The sequence below is a fragment of the Mustelus asterias genome, chromosome 2, assembly GCF_964213995.1.
Source record: "Mustelus asterias chromosome 2, sMusAst1.hap1.1, whole genome shotgun sequence".
NCBI classification, from domain to species: Eukaryota; Metazoa; Chordata; class Chondrichthyes; order Carcharhiniformes; family Triakidae; genus Mustelus; species Mustelus asterias.
In genome coordinates, this window is record NC_135802.1 from 146,491,147 (window position 1) to 146,512,397 (window position 21,251).

Here is a 21,251-nt window from a genome sequence, read left to right on the forward strand (position 1 = left end):
CCAAGCCGGGAATCGAACCTGGGTTCCTGGCGCTGTGAGGCAGCAGTGCTAACCACTGTGCCACCGTGCCACCCTGAACAGCCATCTACAAGGATGCATCCACACTGTTGACCAGGTGCTCAGAGCTACACACTGTCAGGGCACAACAGTGTAACGAAGAGGGATGTGGAGCACAACATGTTATCTTGGAGTCACAGCCGCAACATAAACCAAGCATTTGTGCAGTCTCTCTACGAACCCTTACCAGTAATCATTGCTGATATGGTGAAAATGGTTAGTGAATGTAAGCGCACACGAGTGGATGAGAGCATTGTAATCTGAATGGCCTTGTGCCCCTTTTCACCTTATGTTTTTGTGGTGGACCTCAGTTGTGCCTTTGTCCTATATGGACCACCGTTGTGTGTGTTTGTCATACCTGGACACATCCCCTTCCAGTTTGGTTCCTCCCCTCAGCACCTAGTATAAAGGTGGCTGTCTCCTCCCCCTTGTTCAGTCCAGGTCGGTTAATTGTTGGGATCTGCTCCTGATTCTGTTGTGAATAAAAGCCTACACTTATATTGGCATATCGGTAGTCTTTCGCCTTATTGATAGCGCATCAGTTTTTATTTATAGGATGTCACACAGAGGGTGTGTGGGAAAGGATGGTTCCAGCTGCCCCACACCTTTCTGACCAGGACCCTCATGTTTTGGTAGAAGAGGTTCAGAAGAGGAGACCAGTCCTGGCCAGAGTAATCCCCCTAGAGCAACCAAGAAGGTCTGCATTCAAATAACGGCTGCGGTGAGCACAGCAGGAGACCATCAATGCTCATGGGTTCAGTGCAGGATAAGGTTCACTGACCTGGTGCGTTTTAGCAGCTTGGATCATCCAACAGAGCTCCAAAGGAAGGGAGATATCTCCCTGCTGCAGCTAAGGTGGGAGACCTGGCACACCTTCTGCTTCACCATTGAGGCTCGTATGTGTAAGCTTCTCATGTAGGTGCCCACAGAACACATCAGAACGAACACTGATGCACAGATGTAGTGAAGGACAATATCTCTTAATGGACTATATATCAGGTGAACGTAAATTCCTTTTGTCATTGTAGTTGAACAGGGTGAAGAACGCCATGGAGATGACCCAAGCTGGGGATGGGTCAGCCAGGCTGAGACACATCTGGCCCATGGAACAGACAGCGATGGAGATTTCCAGCGTCCCTGAACAGCTGTCTGTGCTGGTGAATTGCTGGTAGCAGGTGGTAAAAGTGGCATTTCGCTGAAGGGGACGTTGGCATGAGAGTGAGTGCAAGGATAGGGTTGCTTCATAAGGACAGCGAGGACACGTAAGGCAATGATGTGTATTAGACTGTGCTTTCATTTGAAAAGGGCTAGACCTAAATAACTCATTTTGTGTCTCGGTCCCAACTCTGCTTCTTCAGCCTCCCAATCCAGCCGTTGTGCATGAAGAGATGGAAGAAATGCCTGAGGATACCGTGTCACTCCATTAGTTACGCCCATGCTTCACCAACTCAGACACAAGCACGTTGAAGGGATATAGCTCGTGTGTAGAGTCGGTGGCACAGGGTGAAAATCACCGCACCAGAGTGCAGGAGGAAGCGTCAGAGTCAGAGACATCTGTGTACAGTGCCCCTTGCAGGGGAGAGGAACACGATGAAGATATTGCAGTGGGGCAGGGAAATGGAGCCTCAGGAGTCACCTTTTGAGGAAGAGTATTTAGATAGAATCACCAGCAGTTCCTGAAGCAGTGGAAGCAACAGTACTGTGAAGGGAGGAGTCCATCTCTTTCATGAGCTTCACTTGCATATATATCACAATATATCCATCTCAGGGGCGCAACTGCATGAACTCTGACCATGAAAGATTGACCAATCTCATGGCACTCAGAGTGGATAGAATCATATCATAGAATCCTACAGTGCAGAAAGAGGCCATTCAACCCATCAGGTTTGCACTGACAACAATCCCACCCAGGCCCTATCCCCATGCATTTATCCAGCTAGTCCCCCTGACACTAAGGGGCAATTTAACATGGTCATTCCACCTAACCCACACATCGTTGGACTATGGAAGGAAACCAGAGCACCTGGGGGAAACCCACACAGACACGGGGAGAATGTGCAAACTCCATACATATAGTGACCCAAGCCAGGAATTGAACCTGGGTCCCTGGCGCTGTGAGGCAGCAGTGCTAACCACTGTGCCACCGTGCCACCCTGAATAGCGTCTCGGTCAGGAAGGGGTGCAAACCTCCCTCAGAAGCCAGAAACAGCTCACTCAGAGCATGAACATTGACATCCAGGGGCTATATGAAGAGCTGTGTACTCTGAACAGAACAATCACACCATTGGCACAGCAGTTGGTAGAATGGATGACAGTTGTGCACCAACAGCCCACCCCATCAACCCCACCTGAAGGCTAGCTCAGGGTGGTGGAGGCCACTATGGAGGGTGAAAGGAATGCCTTGCCACAGCTCAAAGTTCTTGTGGCACCTGGATGCATGAATCAATAGGAGCAACAATAATTGTCCTGTAGGATCAATGAACTCCTACTTCCTTTGGGTCAAGGGAAGACAGTTAGAATCTGTTTAGTGCCTCTACTGGGGCTGTGAATAACATTTTAAAGCCAATTCCACAGGGGCACCTTACCTCTCGAAAGAGTTCCACTGCTATCCAAAGAAAGACATCAAGATCAGATCTCCTCTTACCAGGTCTACTTTACACACTTTGGGACCCACATTCTACCAAGATCAGACCAGATTGAAAGTAGTTGATTATTTAAATTTGATTTTGATTTGATTTGATTTATTATTGTCACATGTATTTGTATATAGTGAAAAGTATTGTTTCTTGCATGCTATACAGACAATGCATACCGTTCATAGAGTAGGAAAGGAGAGAGTGCAGAAGGTAGTGTTGCAGTCATAGTTAGGGTGTAGAGAAAGATGAAGTTAATGCGAGGAAAGTCCATTCAAAGATCTGATGGCAGCAGGGAAGAAACTGTTCTTGAGTCGGTTGGTACATGAGCTCAGACTTTTGTATCTTTTTCCTGACGGAAGAAGGTGGAAGAGAGAATGTCTGGGGTAGGTGGGGTCCTTAATTATGCTGGCTGCTTTTCCGAGGCAGCGGGAAGTGTAGACAGAGTCAATGGATGGGAGGCTGGTTTGCATGATAGATTGGGCTTCATTCACGAACCTTTGTATTTTCTTGAAAATCAAGTTGGAGGGGAATTTGGCCACACAGTCATAGGTGTATAAGGAGTATTGTAGGGGCAGCTGAGGTTACAGCCTTGTACGGCACCGGTGTTGAGGATAAGAACATAAGAACATAAGAAATAGGAGCAGGAGTAGGCCATCTAGCCCCTCGAGCCTGCCCCGCCATTCAATAAGATCATGGCTGATCTGAAGTGGATCAGTTCCACTTACCCGCCTGATCCCCATAACTCCTAATTCCCTCACCGATCAGGAATCCATCTATCCGTGATTTAAACATATTCAACGAGGTAGCCTCCACCACTTCAGTGGGCAGAGAATTCCAGAGATTCACCACCCTCTGAGAGAAGAAGTTCCTCCTCAACTCTGTCCTAAACTGACCCCCCTTTATTTTGAGGCTGTGCCCTCTAGTTCTCGCTTCCTTTCTAAGTGGAAAGAATCTCTCTACCTCTACCCTATCCAGCCCCTTCATTATCTTATAGGTCTCTATAAGATCCCCCCTCAGCCTTCTAAATTCCAACGAGTACAAACCCAATCTGCTCAGTCTCTCCTCATAATCAACACCCCTCACCTCTGGTATCAACCTGGTGAACCTTCTCTGCACTCCCTCCAAAGCCAATATATCCTTCCGCAAATAAGGGGACCAATACTGCACACAGTATTCCAGCTGCGGCCTCACCAATGCCCTGTACAGATGCAGCAAGACATCTCTGCTTTTATATTCTATCCCCCTTGCGATATAGGCCAACATCCCATTTGCCTTCTTGATTACCTGTTGCACCTGCAGACTGGGTTTTTGCGTCTTATGCACAAGGACCCCCAGGTTCCTTTGCACAGTAGCATGTTGTAATTTTTTTCCATTTAGATAATAATCCAATTTGCTATTATTTCCTCCAAAGCGAATAACCTCACATTTGATGATCATGGAGAAGGTGTTATTGCCTATCCTTACTGATTGTGGTCTGTGGGTGAGGAAGTTCAGGATCCAGTCGCAGTGGCCAGTTGCCTCTGTAAAATACGCATGCATAAAACAAATTCCCCCATTCGCATCTCCATGAAAGTGGAAATTGTTGTGTTTGGGAGGAGGGAGGGTGGGATTTATGATTTTTATGCGATTCTGTGACTTTCAACATGACTGTCAAGGTAAGAATCTGGACATAAGGATCCTGTCGATCCCTGTGTGCATAGCACCAAACCCTGGTCGCTACCACTCACCAACTCCGAGTAACTCACACAGCCATGCACAGCCTGTCAATTGCAATATTGCTTTTATGAGGAACTTTTAGGGCAGATTACGGCTTTGTATAAAGTTACGGAGCATCATAAAGCTTGGGAAAATCCAATGAAATGGCTTTTGCCAATTTTCGTCATTCGAGAACAGTGCCAGGTGCGTGGGCTTTACTGGTGATGTGTGCTCGCAACGTTTGCCCCAGATTGGTGCAGATGAGTCTGCTGGAGGCTTCACTTCCACAGTGAGGGGGACAGCAGCCCTTGATCCATTCGGGGGGCTGAGCAAGATTCAGCAGGGTAAGAATAGTGCTTGTCAATGCCTGTTAAAAATACTGACAGTTCAAAGCTCATTCTGTGAAACTGTAAAGCTCAATTTTATTGAGAAATTGTGTCTCTTGTGACATATTTAGAACATAGAATTGAACATAGAACAGTACAGCACAGAACAGGCCCTTCGGCCCACGATGTTGTGCCGAGCTTTATCTGAAACCAAGATCAAGCAATCCCACTCCCTATCATCCTGGTGTGCTCCATGTGCCTATCCAATAAAATCCAATTTGCGAGAGTTGGCATAGCTGAAATGAGTCCCTGACCCTGTTCTTTCATAGAATCCTATAGTGTAGAAGGACGCCATTCAGCCCATCGAGTTTGCACCAACCACAATCCCACCCAGGCCATATCTCCATAACCCCACATATTTACCCTGCCAATCCGCCTGGCATTCAGTGGCAATTTAGCATGGCCAATCCACCTAACCCGCACATCTTTAGACTGTGGGAGGAAACCGGAGCACCCGGAGGAAACCCACACAGACACGGGGAGAACGTGCAGACTCCACCCAGACAGTGTGGGAATTGAACCCGGGTCCTAGGCACTGTGCGGCAGCAGTGCTAACCACTGAACCACCATGTTGCCCCTAAATCTAATCATATCTTCTGATTAGTAAACTTTATGGAGAAATCCTTGCCTCAACCCTTCACCATCCTTACCCTGCCCCCACCACAAACATACACACACAATCACTTTCTCTAAATTTCCTCCCACAGTCCAAAGATGTGTTAGGTTGATTGGCTGTGCTAAAATTGACCTGAGTGTCAGGGGGACTAGCTAGGGTAAATCTGTGGGGTTACGGGAATAGGACCTGGGTGGGATTGTGGTCAGTGCAGACTCGATGGGCCAAATGGCCTCCTTCCGCACTGTAGGGATTCTATGCTTTCGCCTTTTGGGGACCCCTTCATCAGATCTAAGGGGTCATTTTAACACGGCCATTAGTGTAAAACAACAATGATTCTGCAACATACGATGCAACTTCCCTGATTTTCATTTCCAATGAAATCAACGGGAAGGAAAATCTGGCAGGGAGCAGTGTCACCCGTTTTCTCTATCAGCTTCGACATCCAAAGAGTGGTGAGAATTAATGTGGAACTCACTACCACAGGGAGCGTGAGGTGGCTTAAATAGTCGCATTCAAAAGGAAGTGAGATAAACACACATTGGCCAATCTTTTCTGGTCATTCCTACTGGTGGGATCTTCCAGTCCTGCTGACGGTGACTCCCTGCCGTGGGTTCCCCTGCGGCGAAGGGCGCAAACAACAGGAAAACCCATTGACAGCAGCGGGTCTGGAAGATTCCTTTGCTGGCCAATGGCCTCTGCCGCCGCAAAACACGCCGTGGGATATCAGTGGGGGCGGGGGGCGGGGGGATGAAAATTTCACCCATTGTCTGAATTTCATCAAAAAGATCCCTTGTGTCAAAGAGAATGAGGGTATTATATTTAACAGCAAATGCTTGTGTGAATATTGTAGTAAAACTTTCCAATGTGCTTCACAGGACTTGTTACATATTGATTGGTCAACTGAAGTCGGACACGGTGGACTTGAGGAAGAGTTCTTAAAATGCTGTTGCGATAGTTTCCTCGAACAGCATGTTACAGAACCTACAAGGGAGCAAGCTATCTTGGATCTGGTCCTGTGTAATGACAGTAAGGAGTCTGGCACCAGGTTAAAATCCAACAGGTTTATTTGGTAGCAAACGCCACTAGCTTTTTCCAACGCCGGCATCTCTACATCCTGTGTAATGAGACAGGTAAAATTAATGATCTCCTTGTGAGGGATCCTCTTGGAATGAGTGATCACAATATGGTTGAATTTCTAATACAGATGGAGGGTGAGAAAGTAGGGTCCCAAACCAGTGTCCTCTGCTTGAACAAGAGGGATTACAATAGGTTGAGGGCAGAGTTGGCTAATGTAGACTGGAAACGTAGACTAATTGGTGGGACAGTTGAGGAATAGTGGAGGATTTTTAAGGAGATTTTTCTCAGTCCTCAGCAAAATATATTCCAGTGAAAAAGAAGGGATATAAGAAAAGGGATAACCAGTCATGGATAACTAAGGAAATAAAGGAGAGTATCAAATTAAAAACCAAAGCATACAGAGTGGCCAAAATTAGTGGGGAACTAGAAGATTGGGAATGCTTTAAAAAACAACAAAGAACTACTAAGAAAGCAATAAAGAAAGGAAAGATAGATTATGAAAGTAAACTAACACAAAATATAAAAACTGATAGTAAACGTTTTTACAAATATATAAAACGGCTAAGTGGCTAAAGTAAATGTTGGTCCCTTAGAAGATGAGAAGGGGGATTTAATAATAGGAAACGAGGAAATGGCCGAGACCTTAAAAACGTTTTTTGTGTCGGTCTTCACAGTGGAGGACACAAATAGCTTACCATTAATTGACAGTCGTGGGACTGTAGGGGGTGAGGACCTTAAAACGATCACTATTACTAAAGAGGCAGTGCTGAGTAGGCTAATGGGACTAAAGGTAGACAAGTCCCCTGGTCCGGATGGAATGCATCCCAGGGTACTAAAAGAAACGGCAGAAGAAATAGCAAATGCATTAGTTGTAATTTATCAAAATTCACTGGACTCTGGGGAGGTGCCAGCTGATTGGAAAACAGCTAATGTAACGCCACTGTTTAAAAAAGGAGGTAGACAAAAGGCAGGTAACTACAGGCCGGTTAGCTTAACATCCGTAGTTTGGAAAATGCTGGAATCTATCATTAAGCAAGAAATAGCAGGACACCTGGAAAAGAATGGTTCAATCAAGACGCAGCATGGATTCATGAAAGGAAAGTCACGTTTGACTAATTTACTGGAATCTTTTGAGGATATAACGAGTGCGGCTGACAGAGGGGAACCGGTGGATGTGGTGTATTTAGATTTCCAGAAGGCATTCGATAAGGTGCCTCACAAAAGGTAGCTGCATAAGATAATGGTACACGGAGTTGGGGGTAAAGTGTTAGCATGGATTGAGGATTGGCTATCTAACAGAAAGCAGAGAGTCGGAATAAATGGGTGCTTTTCCGGTTGGCAATCAGTGACTAGTGGCGTGCCGCAGGGATAAGTGCTGGGGCCTCAACTATTTACCATATACATAGACGATCTGGAGGAGGGGACCGAGTGTAGGGTAACAAAGTTTGCGGATGACACAAAGATGAGTGGGAAAGCATGGAGAACACAGAGAGTCTGCAGAGAGATTTGGATAGGCTAAGTGAGTGGGCAAGGATCTGGCAGGTGGAGTATAACGTTGCTAAGTGTGAGGTTATCTATTTTGGAAGGAATAATAGTAAAATGGATTATCATTTAAACGGTGAAAAATTGCAACATGCTACTGTGCAGAGGGACCTGGGGGTCCTTGTGCATGAATCACAAAAACTCAGTTTGCAGGTGCAGCAGGTAATCAGGAAGCCAAATGGAATGTTGGCCTTTATCGCGAGAGGGATGGAGTATAGAAGCAGGGAGGTCATGCTGCAACTGTACAGGGTACTTGTGAGGCCGCACCTAGAGTACTGTGTACAATTTTGGTCCCCTTATTTAAGAAACGATATATTAGCTTTGGAGGGGCTACAGAGAAGGTTCACCAGGTTGATGCCAGAGATGAGGGGGTTAGCTTATGAGGAGAGATTGAGTAAACTGGGCCTGTACTGATTGGAGTTTAGAAGGTTGAGGGGAGATCTTATAGAGACATACAAGATAATGAAGGGGCTAGACAGGGTAGAGGCAGCGAAGTTATTTCCACTTACAATGTAAACAAGAACTAGGGGGCATAGCCTCAAAATATGGGGGAGTTAATTTAGGACAGATTTGAGGAGGAACTTATTCTCCCAGAGGGTAGTGCATCTTTGGAATTCTCTGCCCAATGAAGCAGTAGAGGCTACCTCGTTAAATGTGTTTAAGTCACAGATAGAAAGATTTTTAACCATTAAGGGAATTAAGGGTTATGGGGAGCAGGCGGGTAAATGCAATTGAACCCACTATCAGATCAGCCATGATCTTATTGAATGGCGGAGCAGGCTTGAGGGGCTAGATGGCCTACTCCTGATCCTATTTCGTCTGTTCTTATGTTCTTATGTTACCAAAGACAATTTGACACTGAGCTACACAGAGGGATATTGGAGCAGATGGCTAAAAGCTTTGTCGGAGACATAAATTTTAAGGACCATCTTAAAATAGGAAAGAGAGGTTTCGGGAGCGTACTTCAGAGATTAAGGCCCTCAGCAACTGAAGATATGGTTGCCATTGGTGAAGCAATTGAATTCAGGGCTGAGACCAGAATTAGAGGAGTGCAGAGATTTTGGAGGGTTGTGGTATTCGGGGAGATTGCAGAGATATAGAGGGGTGAAGCTATTGAGGAATTTGAGGATGAAGATTTTAAAATTGAAGCATTACTTAACCATGAGCCAATGTAATCATAGAATCATAGAATGCCTACAGTACAGAAGGAGGACATTTGGCTTGCACTGACAACAATCCAACCTCGCCCCTATCCCCCGTAACCCCACGTATTTACCCTGCTAATCCCCCTGACACTAAGGTACAATTTAGCATGGCCAATCAACCTAACCCACACATCATTGGAATATGGGAGGAAACCCATGCAGACAGGGGGAGAACATGCAACCTCCACACAGGCAGTCACCCGAGGTCAGAATTGAACCTAGGTCCCTGACATTGTGAGGCAACAGTGCTAACCACTGTGCCACTGTGTTCAGCAGCACGGGGCAATGGGTGAACTTGTGATGGTGCAACAGAGTTTTGGAAGAGATGACATTTATGGAAAATAGATCTTGTTGGAGGAATGCACAGAACTCAATGACTGCCGACTGGGATAGTCTCAGCTGTCCCTAGCATTCTCAGAGAATTGAGGATAGTTGGTGTGTGCTCTGAACACATGCTGACACACCAATTCTCATCTCTAGTTGTCTTCTTCCTGACCTGCCTTTGGTAATGATTTCTTCAGGCTTTAGTGTGACCCATAGCCCTCCCTGGTAAACTCTCTCCTCCATCTGAGTTTGCAAAAAGGCTGGATGTATGAGACCCATCGCAAACCCACAAAGTGAACTGCGTGAAGAAGACAGGCAGCGATATGGGCACTTGACCCTCATCCCTAGAGCACCTGCAACTGACTAATGGGAATGCCTGAACCTCCCATGGGTCACACCCAGAATGCCTCACACCCCACAGCGGCCTTCACCCAAAAGAACTTGGTCTCCTGCCAGCTCAAGCCACTCTCCCTCTGTTACATCACCCCAATGATGAGATCCAGGAATTTCAACTGTGACCAAATTAATCCCCCCCCCCCGCCATTCACGGCCACCTCATTTCCTACTCCCAGAGGCCCATTAAATTCTGCACCAAATTTTAAGCAGATCTTGACTGGGACAGAAAATACTCAGCTTCCCCGTCCACCTGAGAGTTTCATCAGCTTGTCTGAAAGACAGTGAGGTAAGCTGCTCTGCATCGAGATTTTGGCCGAATTTGTATGTGTCCATTGGAACCAGGCGGCACGGTGGCACAGTGGTTAGCACTACTGCCTCACAGTGCCAGGGACCCGGGTTCAATTCCAGCCTCGGATCACTGTCTGTGTGGAGTTTGTACGTTCTCCCCGTGCCTGCGTGGGTTTCCTCCAGATGCTCCGGTTTCCTCCCACACTCCAAAGATGTACGGGTTAGGTTGATTGGCCATGTTAAATTAACCCCACTTCTTGCCTTCAAACAACCGTACAATCTCAAACAGACTATTGTCTGCAGCAAACTACCCAGCTTCAGGAGAACAGTGACCACAACACCACACAACCCTGCCACAGCAACCTCTGCAAGATGTGCCGGATCATCGACACAGATGCCATCATCTCATGTGAGAACACCATCCACCAGGTACACAGTACATACTCTTGCAACTCGGCCAACATTGTCTACCTGATACGCTGCAGGAAAGGATGTCCCGAGGCATGGTACATTGGGGAAACCATGCAGACGCTACGACAATTAACCCTAGTATCAGGGAGATTAGTTGGGTAAATATGTGGGGTTACGGGAATAGGGCCTGGGTGGGATTGTGGTCGGTGAAGGCTCGGTGGGTTGAATGGCCTCGTTCTGCACTGTGGGGATTCTATGTTTCTATGAACACTGAAATTGCACTAGGGTCCCATGTACACTCTATTGAAACCCAGTTGACATCGATTGATGAGGCTTTGGGGAGTATTTCCTGTCTAAATCAAGGTCTGCTTAAAATTTGCAGGTCGACTAAATTCAGTCCTCAAATCCTGTGGTGAGTTTGTGTTCTATTTTCATCCCCCAATACCACTCGTCCCTCCCTCACCTTTCCCATTGATACACTGAGGGAGGAGGGGGAGCAGTGGTGGTGGTGGAAAGAGCGGAGATAAAGTCAGATGAAAATCATCCTCTTGCTGCCTGATGGCATTCTGGTTGGAAGCTGTTCAGTTTTCTGTTTTCTCCTTAATTTATGTAATAAATTCTTTAATTGAAAATTACCTAATCGCACAGGACTGTGGTATGTCATTTCTGCAAACCCCCCCCATTAAGATTATTTATTAGTTACATCTGGTTCACTAATGTCCTTTACGGAAAGGAAATCTGCTGTCCTTACCTGGTCTGGCCTACATGTGACTCCAGAGCCACAGCAATGTGGTTGACGCTCAATTGCCCTCCAAGGGCAACTAGGGATGGGCAATAAATGCTGGCCAGCCAACGATGCCCATGTCCCATGAATGAATTTTAAAAAAACAAGTAGGCTTACATTAACACGACAATGAAGTTACTGTGAAAATCCCCTAGTCGCCACACTCCGGCGCCTGTTCAGAATTTAGCATGGCCAATGCATCTAACCAGCACATCCTTCGGACTGTGGGAGGAAACTAGAGCACCCGGAGGAAACCCACGCAGGCTCAGAGAGAACGTGCAGACTCCACACAGACAGTGACCCAAGCCGGGAATTGAACCCGGGTCCCTGGCACTGTGAGGCAGCAGTGCTAACCACTGTGCCATAAAAACGTTATTTTATAATTAACATTTCAGTAGCTTTGTTTTAGAAACTAACACAAGTTAATGGATAAGTGTTTCTGGACCAAGATGGAAAATGGAAGAATTTGGTTAGCCACATATTATATTAGCCACATATTAATTTCCACTGTGTGTAAGTGGATGAAGCTCAAATGAGTAGAAAGTATCATGTCAAGATGGTGTCCAGGCATCATGGGCGAGATTCTCCCGCCTCCCAGTTGCGTGTTTTCCGTCGGTGGGAGTTGTCGCGTTGTTTGCTTGCGGTGGGATTCTCTGGTCCCGCTGCTGTCAATGGGAATCCCCATTGACGTCACCCCACACCAGCGGGAAACCCACAGACACGTGCGCTGCCGCGGGACCGGAGAATCCCACTGGCGTGAACAGGTGGCAAATTCCAGCCCATGAGTGTGTAGGCTTGATTGTCCAGATCATCTTTTACCCATCTGTTATTTTCGTATGTTGATAGGTTGGGAGCTTACGGGAAAGATTTGGCAATTCCCCTACCCTCAGGATCTGTGTTCTCACCCCCACTTGGTGGTTTCTTACACATTGTTGCTGATTGTCTGAATCTCAGTGAAACGGAGGAATTGATTTTCTGCATATCTATTTGCCAAGGTCTGCTTTCTCCAGGAGTGCGTTTTATTCTTCTTCATGAAAATGGCTGACATTTGCCAGCCCTTCCTGCTGGTGGAATCTTCCAGTCCCAATGGCAAACCCCCCTTCCCCGATGGTGGAGGATACGAGCAACAGAAAACCATTGATATCTGTGGGACTGGAAGTTTCTGCCACCGGCCAATGGTGGGCTGTTTCCACCACTACAAACCACGCCATGGTGATTGTGGACTGCGGGGGGTGGGGGGAGGGATGGGAGGCGGGAGGGAACCTGCCCAACATGTGCTTAAAATTCAACCAGAAACTGTAGGAGAGCAACATATTAATTCGGGTGACTTTCACTGTGAGCCAAGTGTATTAGGGACCAAGTGATGTTTAAATTACAGTTTCAACATTGATAGAGATTGCCTGGATCAACAAGGAAAATCCTTGCTGGAAGTCAATTAAACGACGAACATTGATACATCAGGGACAAGGGTGTTGGGACCCTGGAAAAACCAAGGGTGAGGAGAAGGCATTTGGCCCCCTCCCAGTGTGCCAACTAATTGCTCTTGTGATTTTGCAACAACTCCTTGCATTTACATAGCATCTTTAGCCAAATAAAATGGCCCAAGGGCCTCCTCAGGAGTGCTGTCAGACAAAAGTTAACATCAAGTCACATGAAGAAATATTAGAAAAGATGGCTCAAAGGGCTTGGCCTAAGAGATAGTTTTTAAGGAGTGTCGTAAAAAGAGAGAGGGGCAGAAAATGTCAATTGTTTTATTATTGTGTATAATTGCGGGTGGTGGGCATTAGCTGGGAATTCATATGCTTTTATAACTGGTGTTACAGACAGCCGGCAGGATTTTCCACCACATGTTTTGCAGCGACAGAGACTGCCTGCCAATGGCTGGTGGTGGGATGTTCTGGGCCCACCAATGTCATGATGTGGAGATGCCGGCGTTGGACTGGGGTAAACACAGTAAGAAGTTTAACAACACCAGGTTAAAGTCCTGGTGTTTAACCTGGTGTTGTTAAACTTCTTACTGTGCCCACCAATGTCAACAGGGGTTCTCATTGAATGTATTCATTGCTGCCGGGAAACCCGCAACGGGACCAGAAGAGAATGGCCTGAAAGATCCGGTCGGGGAAGAGAAGCCAACCAAACTCCTTTACTTTTCTCACCGTTTGTCTCTAGGCACGGGTGTTTTAATTTTTGAACTAGACTCTGGTGTTTTTCCCCAAACCCTCTGTTTAATGAAATTAATTTTCGAGTGACATGCAGCAAATTCTTTAGAGTTAAATCAGACGTATTCTTTATTCATACATTCAAACCCTGGGGATGGCTGTCGCATCTACACAAGCACACAAGAGGGGGATAGGAAAGAATAGAGTTTTACCACTAGGAATGATATGGGGATGCCAGCATTGGACTGGGGTGGGCACAGTAAGAAGTCTCACAACACCAGGTGAAAGTCCAACAGGTTTATTTGGAATCACGAGCTTTCAGAGCGCTGCTCCTTCATCACCTGAAAGCTTGTGATTCCAAATAAACCTGTTAGACTTTAACCTGGTGTTGTGAAACTTCTTACTGCGACAACTAGGAATAACATAGAACAAAAATAAGATAGGAATATTAATTCATGTGAATGTTAGTCTCTAGTGAGACATCTTTCACATAGGAGTTAACTTCCAAGCATGTTCAGCTAGTTAAAAGCAGGAGTTGCTGAATTCCTTCAAGGTTGGTGGAGACATAGCATGATGAGGTTGGTATACGGAGATTTGGTTCATTCTACAAGCAGGAATCTTCCAGAGAACCAGGTTTAGAATTGAGACAGGCTTTGTTGTCAGCCTGGAGTTCTGTTTCGGTGTTGACAGGCAGGGTGTTAACAGCAAACTGCCCTGGGAGTCCAGGAATGTAACATTAGAACTTTCCAAAGGCCAAAGGAGCTTAGGTCACGTTACCCATTGATGAGTCAGTTTCAGGTTCATAATCAGTTTTTATGTTTCTGGTCAAAATCCAGGAGATAGATGGTAGCCATTAGCACCTCCACAGGTACAAGGAGTTTCAATGGCTTTCTCTGTTTGTGATAGGTCTGGGCCGGGACGACAGACTATCTGCAGCTCCATTGTTTCATTGACTGTAATGGATCCACGTAACAGTAGATGGGAGATTCCACAAGGATGAGGGTTGAACTTTGTCCTGCAATTACTGGTGGAAGTTTCCAGAATTGTAGCCAACTCGTAAATCCTGTCGCAGCCATGTTTTTGGCCCAGCAAAATCTTTTTAAATAAGCAGAAATTAACGTTTGATTTAAACAGTTTATGATCTCTTTCATGTCTTCTGGACATGACGTTCCTTCTGCCCTCTGGGAAAATTAATTAATTCAATTTCATTTTGTTTGCAAAAGAATTATAAAGAGATATTTGTTCATTCTCTCATTCATGCTTGGAAGTCAAACACACAGCTAGCAGGTGCAATGCCAATTTTCTGCTGCATTCTGAGGGTTTAAACGTAGGTAAGGGCATCGGCGATGTTCTTTTCTGCAATGTGGGTCATTTTTAGGCTAAACCACAGTAAGAGCAAACTCCACCAGAACAACCTGGCATTGGTCAATTTATTTATTTATTTATTAGGGTCACAAGTAGGCTTAGATTAACACTGCAATGAAGTTACTGTGAAAATCCCCTAGTCGCCACACTCCGGCTACACTGAGGGAGAATTTAGCATGGCCAATGCACCGAACCAACACATCTTTTGGACTGTGGGAGGAAACCGGAGCACCCGGAGGAAATCCAGCAGAGATGAGAAGAGACTGTGCAGAGTCCGCACAGACAGGGACCCAAGTCGGGAATCAAACCTGGGTCCCTGGCGTCGTTGTGAGGCAGCAGTGCGAACCACTGTGCCACCGTGCTGCCCACAATTGATCAATTTAAACATTTCTGGAAATTTCAAAGTGTCGTGGTCTAAAATCCATAGAATCCCTACAGCACAGAAGGAGACCATTCGGCCCATCGAGTCTGTACCGACCGCAATCCCACCAAGGCCCTATTCCCATAACCCCACACATTTACCCTGCTAATCCCCCTGACACTAAGGTCAATTTAGCATGGCCAATCAACCTAACCCGCACATCTGTTTATACAAGGGTCTCTCGGTGCCCATGGCGAACATAGATTTCAAATTGCTGGAGTGATGGAATAAGACCCAGGGTTGAATTCCCCCTGCCCCTCCTCCTGTGGTGTGTATTCTGGTGGCAGAACCAGCTCACCTGGTTACTGCATTTTCACTCTGGCAGTCAAATGCAGAGTCATTTAGACCCATCCGGCTTTGAGACCAGTACAATGGGGAATTTCCCTGGATAGGCTGAATTATATCATTATCCAGCATGTAGCGGACTTCCTGCCTGACCTAAGCTAGCCGGGAGGGCTCAGCCAGGAGAGCGTTTGTTTTATTGGTGAGGTATCTCCCACACCCGCAACATGGCTGGTAGGCCCTGGCTGGTCCTTACAGATTTCTTTCAATTTTCTGCATCATGTGGTCACACCCCCTACTGCTTTTTGGTCAAGTATGTTAACCGGGCATTTAAGTCTTCCAAGACTCTGATGTTTGCCAGCCTGGTAGCTGGGGGTTCAACCTGGAGCCCCTCCAATCCCTACTTCAAATTGGCTGATCTCAGATATTCCCAACCCTTTGGCGCCATCAGTTGACCGGGCTCTTGGCTGCAATATTTCTTTAGCCGGTTAGGTGCAATAATCAGTTCTTCTTCCTCCTATCAGGTCTGTGGATCAGGGAATTGACATCATTGATCCTCTTGGCTACTTGATATGGGCCGCTGAACTTGGCTGAGAAAGGATCAGTGGGTAGGGGCAGCAGCAGTAGGATCCTATCTCCAGGTTGGAGAGTCTGGGCCTCAGCTTGCCTGTCTTCCTGTTTTTTCATGCTTTACTGGAAAGTCTTCAAATGCTCTTTGGCCACCACATGGGCATTGCTGTTCCAAGAAGGTGAAGACGTACTCCAATATAAGAGGTGCCCTCCTTGGGCTCCAGAAATTTATTTTAACATCTTCAGGAGGCTCCACACCTCCCGGCCCGTAAATTAATTCAACGTGGCTGTAGCCAATGGACCCATTCGGGGAGTCCCTGGTACCAAACAGCAGGAAGCTGAAACCCTTATCCCAGTCATATGGATATTTTGTCCCAATCGTGGTTTTTAGGATCTCATGAGATTCCCCTTGGGACAAAGGGTGATACATCGAGGATTTCAGCTGGGTTAACCCTAAACTACGTACCATAAGACATAGAGGCAGAATTAGGCCACTCGGCCCATTGAATCTGCTCCACCATTCAATGATGGCAGATATTTTTCTCATCCCCATTCTCCTGCCTTTTCCGCATAACCCCTGATCCCCTTATTAATCAAGAACCTATCTATCTCTGTCTTAAAAACACTCAATGACCCAGCCTCCACAGCCTTCTGCAGCAAAGAGTTCCACAGATCAACCACTCTCTGGCTGAAGAAATTCCTCCTCATCTCTGTTTTAAAGGATTGTCCCTTTAGTCTGAGTTTGTGCTCCCTGGTTCTAGTTTTTCCTACTAGTGGAAACATCCTCTCCACGTCCACTCTATCCAGGCCTCGCAGTATCCTGTAAGTTTCAAAAAGATCCCCCCTCATCCTTCTAAACTCCAATGAGTGCAGATCCAGAGTCCTCAACCGTTCCTCATATGACAAGCTCTTCATTCCTGGGATCATTCTTGTGAATCTCCTCTGGACACTTTCCAAGGCCAGCACATCCTTCCTTAGATACGGGGCCCAAAACTGCTCACAATACTCCAAATGGGGTCTGATCAGAGCCTTATACAGCCTCAGAAGTACATCCCTGCTCTTGTATTCTAGCCCTCTTGACATGAATGCTAACATTGCATTTGCCTTCCTAACTGCTGACTGAATCTGCACATTAACCTTAAGAGAATCTTGAACAAGGACTCCCAAGTCCCTTTGTGCTTCTGATTTCCTAAGCATTTCCCCATTTAGAAAATAGTCTATGCCTCCATTCCTCCTTCCAAAGTGCATAACCTCACACTTTTCCACATTATATTCCATCTGCCACTTTTTTGCCCACTCTCCTAACCTGTCCAAGTCCTTCTGCAGCCCCACTGCTTCCTCAATACTACCTGTCCCTCTACACATCTTTGTGTGACCTCTTGAAACACTTGGAATATGAAATCCTTTCCCGGATCCGATTGGATCTCTTTCAGTAGAACAAAATACTGGGTTAGCCCTTTGACCATGGCCTTGGCTGTGGTTTTCTTGAGGGTTTCGTCTCAGGGAGCTGGGTGGCTAAGTCCGATTGTAACAGTACCCATTGTACTGTTCCAGGCTGTGATGGATACAGATTGGCCGGGATTCTCCCAAAAAAATTCTCAGTGCCGAATTCGCATGAAGATGGGAGTAACTCCCGCTGGTTTTTTTTAGCGGGATTTTCAAAATGAATCTCCCACACTCCGGGCATCACAGAGTGCCTCATGGAGATCCGGATGCGGGACCTATTCCCGCTGGAGAGGCCGGCAGCATAGCCAAGATTGGCGCATGTGCAGTAGCCTCACACTGCGGGCCTCCTGATTGCTGGCCAGCCCCACGACCCCACAATGCTGCCCCTCCAATCCCCCCACCCTCTGATCCCTGGCCTCCCGAACATCTCCCAACCTTCCCCCCTGGCAGTCCCGATATCCCTGGCAGCCCCGAATCCTCCCAGCAGCCTCCTCATCCTACTCTATTCCCGATCAGCCTCTTCCCTCCCTCTGCCACCGATCCCAGCTGCAGAGTGGCAGTGGGAACCCCACACCCATAGGCTGTGCCCCGAATAGGCTCCACCCCTCTGGCCCACCCTTTAGGTCTGCCCAATGCCCAGTGGGTAGTGCCAAGGTGTCCCTTGGGCATTGCCACTTTGCTCCTTGGGCAGTGCCAGGGGGCCAGGCTGGCACTGCCAGGTTGGCAATGCCCAGGGGGCACCCCTCTTACCCCCGACCTCCTGGGGGGGGGGGGGGCCTCCATGGCCTCCCTTCACTCCAGCGGGGTCAGGCCGCCAGCTCGCCGTTAGTGGGGAGCTGTTGTAAACCCCGCTGGAGTGAAACACTCCTAGCGGGGAAGGAGACTTCAGTCCGGGTCCACTAATAGGATGGAAATTTGAATTTCAATATTTAAAACAGCTCCATGCCAATTTGCTTGAAGGCTGTGGCGCCCAGCGGGCAGCCTGCTAAATGGCCTCCGTTGATGTCTCCTGGCCCATTGCGCTTCTAGAGCAGCACAGCAGGCTGGGAGAATCACCCTCACTATACTGCAAACAGCTTTCTGTGGGATTAGTCAAGGCAGAGTATAAGCCAGGAAAATCACCTTTCCAAACAGCTCATAATAGTTTTTACGTAATAAGAGTTTGGAAGGAACTCAATGAGCTCTTGCAGAGCTAAGGTTTCGTCCACTGGCAGTGATTGTTGACATTGAATCACTCTCCTTAGATTTTAATATTACTCTGTACATGCACCAGCCTCCACTTGCTTTGAAGCAAAGTGACTCAGATTGCCATGGAGCTGAATCATTAGTCACTCAGACTTGAACAGCTCGGTCACTCAGTGACTTAACCATATCGAACAATGTGCTATTTGTCAACACTGCCATGCTACCTGGAGTGCTAGATTATCAATAAAGGAGAACCCCCTGCAAATGTTTCTCAAACAACCCTTCAGCTGGACTGTTGAACGTTGGCTGGGAATCTGCTACGAACAAAAATGTCCTTTAAAATAATGAAACTTTTTGTTTTAGGAGATGCTGAAATGAGAAGGGACAACTTGGTGCTCCCACTCCCAGGATTACACAAGGGCCTTTAAGTGAGTATCAATGGACTAGCATTTCACAAAGAACACTGTTAACAATCAAAAGATAGTTTCTGGTTTTAGTCATAAAATCATAGAATTGTAGAGTCCCTACAATACAGAAGGAGGCCATTCGGCCCATCAGGTCTGTACCGAACACTTGGCCACCCAGGTCCTATTCCCACAACCCCACACATTTACCTTGCTAATCCCCCTGACACTAGGGTCAATTTTAGCATAGCCCATCAACCTAACCCGCATATCTTTGGACTGTGGGAGGAAACCGGAGCACCCAGAGGAAACCCAAGCAGACACAGGGAGAACGTGCAAACTTGGACAGTGACCAAGGCTGGAATCGAACACGGGTCCCTGGCACTGTGAGGCAGCAGTGCTAACCACTGTGCCACCGTGCCGCCCATGTTCAGCAAATCATGAATATATGGAATTTTAAAGTAGGATATGTCAGATGGCATCACTACCCCCCCCCCCCCCCCCCCCCCAGAAACAAAGTGCTTCATTATTAATACTCAGATACTTTGGTAACACAAAGTTTAATGTTTTATCAAAGTACACACTTAAGATTTTATTCCCTCCAAGTTCCTCCTCTTTACATCCCTAGTTGATTGAAGGCACTTTCTCATTCTGGAACATGCCTGTTCAATGTTACCAACTGTGTGAGCTTTATTCAACAAGATCATTCCATTCAGTTGGGACTGTGGTGATGGCCTGATCATTTTTTAAAAATCTACTGTACACTTTTATTGATCAGATAGATAGATCTGTCCAGATCACCCCAACCTAACCTGGTCCCTTCATGCTGAAGCTCTAGTTAAGAAAGCCCAACAATGCCTCTTCCCTTTCAGGAGGCTAAGAAACTTCGGCATGTCAGCTATGACTTTCACTATTTTTTACAGAGGCATCATAGAAAGCATCCTTTCTGGCTGTATCACAACTTGGTATGGCCCCTGCTCTGTCCAAAGCCACAAGAAGCTACAAAGGGTTGTGAACTAAGTGCAGTCCATTACATAAACCAGCCTCCCATCCATTGACTCTGTCTACACTTCCCGCTGCCTTGGAAAAGCAGCCAGCATAGTCAAGGACCCTACGCACCACAGACATATTCTCTTCCACCTTATTCTATCGAGAAAAAGATACAAAAATCACATACCAACCAACTCGAGAATAGCTTCTTCCCTGCTGCCATCAGACTTTTGAATGCACCTACCTCATATCAAGTCGATCTTTCTCTACAACCTAGCTATGACTGTAACATTACATTCTGCACTCTCTCCTTTCCTTCTCTATGTACAGTATGTTTTGTCTGTATTTCACTGATCTTTTCGCAGTATACCAATGCATGTGACAATAACAAATCAAATCAAATCAGATGGTGATTCCAAATTTATTTTTTCCTCCTTTTAATGTCAGGTGCATCGAAGTCACTTGTAATGTTCCAATAGCAAGGACCTGGTGCTAAACCTTTATAAATCACTGGCAGGCCTCATGTCTGTCCAATTCTGGGTTCTATGAGGATAGTAAAGCCTGGGAGAGGGTGCAGAGGAGAGCAGAATGTTATCGGGGTGAAGGACTTGTGGCATAACTGAAGAAGCCGATTTGATGTTACTATCAGGTCAGCCATGATCTTACTAAATGGGGGAGCAGAGGCTCGAGGGGCTGAATGGCCTATACCTGCTCGATGCCCATATGTTTGTATGATTATTCTTCTTGTGCTAAAGTAGATGAAGGGGAAATTTGCGAGAGGTATTCAAAATTAAGCAGCTTCTAGGTGGATGGCAGATGGCCTACTAGTCCAGTGACCATACCACTGCCTCCCCTACAATCCAACACCTGAAAATGCATTGGGTAGTGAAAGATTGCGAGCAATTGGGTTGTTACCAGGTTTAACAGCTTGTTAACTGCCTATTTCCCGCCTGTCTTCCATATTATAGACATGATGCCATGGATTGCCAAGCCGAATCTCTCGTCGGCGGAG